Genomic DNA, 6281 nt, shown 5'->3' on the forward strand with positions numbered 1-6281 from the left:
CCAAGAAAGCATATTCAGAGAAATCTAAAAGGGGTTGGGCTTAGGCAGAGTAATGTCAATTCCAAACCTAAAGGTGCTGCATTGTAATTTGCTTATTGGATAAACCCAAGTCTAGGTAGTAACCTTTTATGATAATTTTTAGCACCTTTCAATCCAATAGACTAACAGCTATAGGGCAAGATTGTGAGTGACTCTAAGCCAACAGATTAGCATAAGACTATGTATAAAAAAGTGCATGTGTCAGATGACCAGCAGGAAGGAGGGAACAGAACGGTCATTGCTGTTCCAAGCCTGGACTTCAGACTCCCGGTGTGAGCGAGGATTGGATCCTGATCGAGGGATCTTCCCCGGTAATCCCTCCGACAGCATTGATTGGAGATGCCTGACTTCACTGGAATCACTTGGCATGTACCTGGTATCGAGGGACTATTGATAAGTTGCCAACCCATGTCTGTCTATCTGTTGTTTTGAACAGCCCAGTGGCTGATACCCTCGCAGTGCCCAGTTGGCCTGCGACAGAATTGATCCATCTATCTGTTGTTATTATCTGTTGTTATTATTTACTGTTAGCTCTTTAATACTGCATTATCTGCTTATCACATTTATCTTTCTGTTAACTGTTGTGTGTGCAAGCTATAATAAATTTGCCTTTGCTTCACTCCCAATTTTGCCTCCTTGATCCAAAACTGAACCAAACAGCCCAGTGGCTGATACACTCGTAGCACCCAATTGGCCTGTGATAGAACTGATACACTCACACTGCCCAGCTGGTCTGTGACAAGATAAAAGACTGAAGAGAAGAGAAACCTGTTTCATAACTCTTTTATTCTCAAGCGCTCACACACGCTCCAGTCAACCAGTGTTGAGACATCTGATACATGGCATAAGTAGCAGGTGGCATGGCATTGGCAAGGTGGCATGGCATTGGTGGTGTGGCATGGTACAAGTAGCAGGTGGCATGGCATTGTTACATTGTATGGCATTCATATGTGGCATAAGTAGAAGGTAGCATGGCATTGGCAAGCTTCCAGATATACTTACATGACACATAAAGCAGTTTTATACATGCTGTAAGGGTGGGGGATGGGGCGTGTGTTAATTGGAGTGGCTCCGAGAGCAGCTTTAATTAAAACACTGCCTTGTCTTGTGTATTAGCATCCCTGTGCTTAAAAATGGTTGTAGGTGTGCTTGAACTAAAGCTTGCTTGATGAGTTTTCGTTCAAGTGCCCCTGCTGCCATTTTTAAGTGTGGGGACACTGATACATGAGATGCAGGAGGCTGCTGGAATGAGATAATTGCCACACTCCAGCAGACTTGATGAATCAATTAATCAAGTCTGTTCTGATGTGCTGGAATTCCAGTGGATTGGAGCAGCCTCTGTTCATAGGCCCCCATAAGGACTTCAGTTTACATTAACACCCAGCTGGCAGCTAGACAAATTGAGAAAAGTGATGGGGCAAAATGACCTACTTTCATTGAAGCCAATGTAGATGGCCCAATTTATACCAACTGGAAGCACTTGTTCTTCATCTTTTGAAGGGTGAAGAACTGCACATCAGACAAGTTCTTTTTTTCTATCACAATGCTACCTGTGCCTGTGGAGACAAACTGAGCCAAAACAGCCAATCTGTGCATACGTGGCATTGTGTGTCCTTAGTGGACTATGTAGGCAACCAAATTTAGACACTTAGATGGTCAGGAAAGAATAGAATGCCACCCCCAGTATCCATGTACAGCTGAGTTGACTGGGGGTGACTTTCAGTAGTTGGTATAATTCCTACACGATGCTCCTTACAATAATCACCATTTCTTTGGGTGGTATAAACTAGCATTGTTCCATTTCATTCAAATGGGTCTTTCCTGATTTTCACCCCCTGAGGACATTCTCAATCTAGAAAGACCTCACAATACTTTATTACATAAGGCTGGAGGCTGGACTAAGGGTCACTTAATTCACCACTAAGGCTTCATGTACACGCCACAAGATTTGCCCTTTCAGGAGCTGCAGCTGCACTTCTGTTTGCACGAGCGGGATTTCCTACAACTTTAAAAGTCTTTTAAGCACGTTAAAGTAAAACTGCTGGGATGTAGTTTAGTTTGCGTCACCACGTATCACTTCGTTGCATCTATGGACTCGTGGGCAAACACAGAGAAACTTGACGACGTGTAATTACCTTCTCTTTCCACCAGGTAGCGCTGCACTATTTCTGTAGTTCAGTCCTTTGTCCACTAGGCGCAGCTTTTGGTTGCTGCTGGTATTTATTTATTTATTTATTTGGCCCCTGCTCTTCTATCCCTCCCTCTGCTTCCACAGCTGAGTGCAAGTAGGGCAAGGTGCAGGGGACATTTCATCCTTCTGTCCTGTACTGGAGCAGTAGTTAGTACTTATACAGAAAGAAAAAAATGGAGGAGCAGCCCAATACATTCTTAATACACACTGTGGTGTACTACGCCCTGGTAGTGGTCATGCCCATACCACCACCACCAGTGGTCCTGTATGTGCTTACCCCCTGCCCACCCGCCCTCCTCCCCGTGCACCCATCACAGTGTTCTAAACTGCAGAGCACAGCGGCAGCAGCACGAAAATGGTAAGTTTGCAACTAAGGGAGTGTGGCATCTGTTCTTAACACTTTAATATTTCAGGGGTACCCTTTCTATTTCTTATAATTGCCATTGCCATTCCAGAAACATGACGAATAGTGCAGGCAGACACTGTAAGCCAGACCCACCCTCAGGATATGCAGCATCCCAGGTGATAAATAGGTAATGTCAGAAATATCCCACTGACTTTGTAGCCTCTATAGGGGGGAGGTAGGTGAAGAGGGTGATGTTTGGTCTGTGGGTCAAAACCCGTCCTGTTCTTCTTTTTTGCCCTGCAGAAGACTTTCAAGATCAGAAATTGAAAAGAATAAATAAATGAAAGACGAAATGCATAACAGTACAAGAAATAGAAGAACAGAGTAAATAATAAGGAAGTAGTAGAATAGAAATAGATATACATAGGTAGCCATAGTTTCCATAGTTAGGAGTGTTCAAATAGTGTATATAGTGTATAAGTAAATAGATAGCGTGTAAATGATAAGTAGTGTATAAACAGTAAACAAATAGATACAGGGGTGCAGGGAAGGAAAATCCTGGCTACTTTTTAATATTTTTCTACTAACTTAATTTAATTTTTTTTAAATAATGACTTATTTGTCATGAGAATAAATCATGTGAATGTACCACCATTTTCATGTTGAAGTAAAGATTTGAAATTCATATAGTTTCTTCCGGGTATGGCGTGTTTTCTTTCATAGGAAATTGGCATGGCAGTCTGTGCAGTCTGGGGGTGAGTGGGAGAGGTGATGATCACACCTTAGCATGGGGATCCCTTGCTTGGGAGCATTTTGGGAGTGATAGGATGGAGATGTTCCGAATGACCAGGGAGACATTTTATCATATCATCTCAATGCTGGGGCCAAAAATCAAGAGGCATGACACTAACATGCATCAGGCCATCCCACTGGACAAGAAGGTTGCTGTGGCCATTATGAAACTGGCCTCCCCATCCAGCCTCCTCTACATCATGAACCAGTTCGGTATGGCTCCCTTCATGGTCGGGCTGGCAACTCATGATGTATGCCAGCTGCTGCAGGATGTTGTGGCAAGCAACTTTATTTGCCTTGGGAATCCTCAGGAAGTCATAGATGGCTTCAAAGCCATGGGGTTCCTTAACTGCGTTGGGGCTTTAGCCAGCACTTACATCCCAGTGCAGTCCCCTTCAGGGAGGGGAAGGTCATTCACAAACAGGAAAGGATTTGCTTCTGTGATCCTGCAAGCCGTGGTGGACCACCAGGGCTGGTTCATGAACATTTGTATTGGGTAGGCCAGCGGCACGCATGACGCACGCGTTTTCAGAAACTCTACACTGCCTGACCTCATGGAGACAGGACACTATGCACCCAGAGTCCTGGAAGCAGTGATCCATGGTGTTGTTGTTCCCCCCCTTATTATAATGGACCCTGCTTACCCCCTCAAGCCCTGGCTCATGCAGCCTTATGGAGGGAATATTATGGACCTGCAGAAGCTGGTTTTCAACTTCCATTGGAGCAAATGCAGGATGGCTGTTGAATGTGCGTTTGGCTGACTGAAAGCACAATGGAGGGTGCTTAACTGCCAGCTAGAGCTGGAGCCAGAAAACATCATGGCCTTTATAGTAGCAGCCTGCATACTTCTGTGAGACCTGCAGAGAGGTTTTCTGCCAGTCATGGGCTGATGAAACACAATAGGCAGTGGCCAGTCAGAGATGCAGATGGGCAGCAGTGCAGGGAATGGGGACACATCCACAAGGGGAAGCAGGTTGCGCAGTTCTTGTTCAGGATTGCCTGGCAGCACATATTATGAACGCTGCCAACAACAGCAATGGTTGTTCTTGAATAAAATACATTATTTTACTATTTATAACATAAACATCTATGTCTGTCTGCAGGGGTGTGTGGGGGGAAGGGATGGGGTGGAGGATGAGCAGGGCATGAGGGGACGTGAACTGGGGTAGGGAGTTATTGTTTGAAGGCTGGCATTGGTTCAAGTGGGGTCCGAGGAGCAACTCATTACCCAACACCACCTAGCCAGCCTGGATCATGTCCTGCAAAAGGGTTAATTAGACCTCTCACTGGCTGGGGGGAGGTGAGGGGTGGATGGGGAGTGAGTGGCATGAGCATCCTGCAGGAGTCCAGTTTACATGTGTGTGTGGACAGGGGGTGGGGAGGTAGGTGGAGAATGGGGTTTGCTTGCCTAGGTTATTGGGAGGGAGGACCAAAATCTTCCTACAGCCACTTCATTCCCAAATTCCATATGAAACTGCAAAACTGCAAAGAACACTTTTTGGAGTAAAGAAATGGTCTCCATTTACTGCACCATTATACTGGGAAAGATTGGGGGAGGGGGAGGGGGCGAAGTCAATATTCAACCCCAAGCCCAACCTCACCAACACTCCACCATTTCAACAACATTTCACGATACTCCAACATTTCACAAAACAGTGTGCTATGCTACACAAACACACAAGGCTGCAGGTATTCACAGTGTCACATAGGCAGGGAAGGGGAGTGGGAGAAGCAGCCCCTGTGAGGGGTCCCCATGGAAACTGTTCCAAGCCTGGGTAGCTGGGGAATGCTGGGAAATGTAGTCCTAAAACCCAGAAAACTAACAACTTTTGGATTTCATGCCCCCCACACCTCTACCTGCCACACACCATACTAATACTACGCTGTTAGTTTTGTAATAAATGTTCATGGCACACATCTGTTTTGGCAACACAACACCACCCACTGGTCCACCTCACCCACCGCCACCACCAACAGCCACAATCATCAATCAGCCAGGGTGGCACCCACTACTCTCACCCCCATATATTTCTGATATGATAAATACAGTTTAAAAAAATCATACGTACATTTTCTGGTGAAGCACAATTGAAGTGCTTGCCACTTAGGGTGGGCTGCAGCAGGTGGGAGAAGTGCCTGCATGGAGGGCAGCCTGGAGAGACCCCTGAGGAGTCGTTGTAAGGGGAAAGGTGTGTGGTGGAGCACCAGAGGGATGCTTGCCACTTAAGGGGCTGTTGCAGGCTGCTAGGGAGCTTGCTTGATGAGCCACTGGGAAACCACCCCCTCCCTTGGGAAACATATTAAGGTGGAAGGTGAGTGGCAGAGCACCTTTGGTACCTGCCAGTTTAAGGAGGAGAGCAGGCAGCAGACAAGTGCAGGCCTGCCCTGATGAGGCAGCCATTTTAATATCCTGCCTCTCAGGGCTGAGGGAGCAGTTTGCTGCCAGCAGCGAGGGAGCAGCACTACCCAGCTACCCTGCTGCTCAAGGAACACTTCGGAGGTAAGAGAAGGAGATAAGGGGATGGCTGGAGGCTCTTGGTCCTGGGCATGACCTGAAACTGCACCCTGCCAGGGAAGGGTAGCCTTGCGGGGCTGTTTGTGGTAGAACAGTCCCCAGTTACCTCCCCAGTGAAAGGTGGGTAGGGGTACCTTAACCCAAGCCCCCACCATTTTGGTGGGTTATAAGACAGGAGAGGAGTGGGGCCAGGTATGCCCATGTGAGGCACCTGAGCCCATAGGGGTGTAAGACCCCTGACAGTGGGTAGTGGGGCCTGGCCACACTGGCACGCCTATGTGGAGCACCTGATCCCATAGGGGTGAGAGACCCTGGGGATTGTAGTGGGACCAGGCACGCCCATGAGAGGCACCTGAGCCTGTGGGAGTGTAAGACTCTGGAGAGTAGCAGGCCAGGAA

The sequence above is a fragment of the Alligator sinensis genome, unplaced genomic scaffold (genome assembly GCF_000455745.1).
Source record: "Alligator sinensis unplaced genomic scaffold, ASM45574v1 scaffold675_1, whole genome shotgun sequence".
NCBI lineage: Eukaryota > Metazoa > Chordata > Crocodylia > Alligatoridae > Alligator > Alligator sinensis.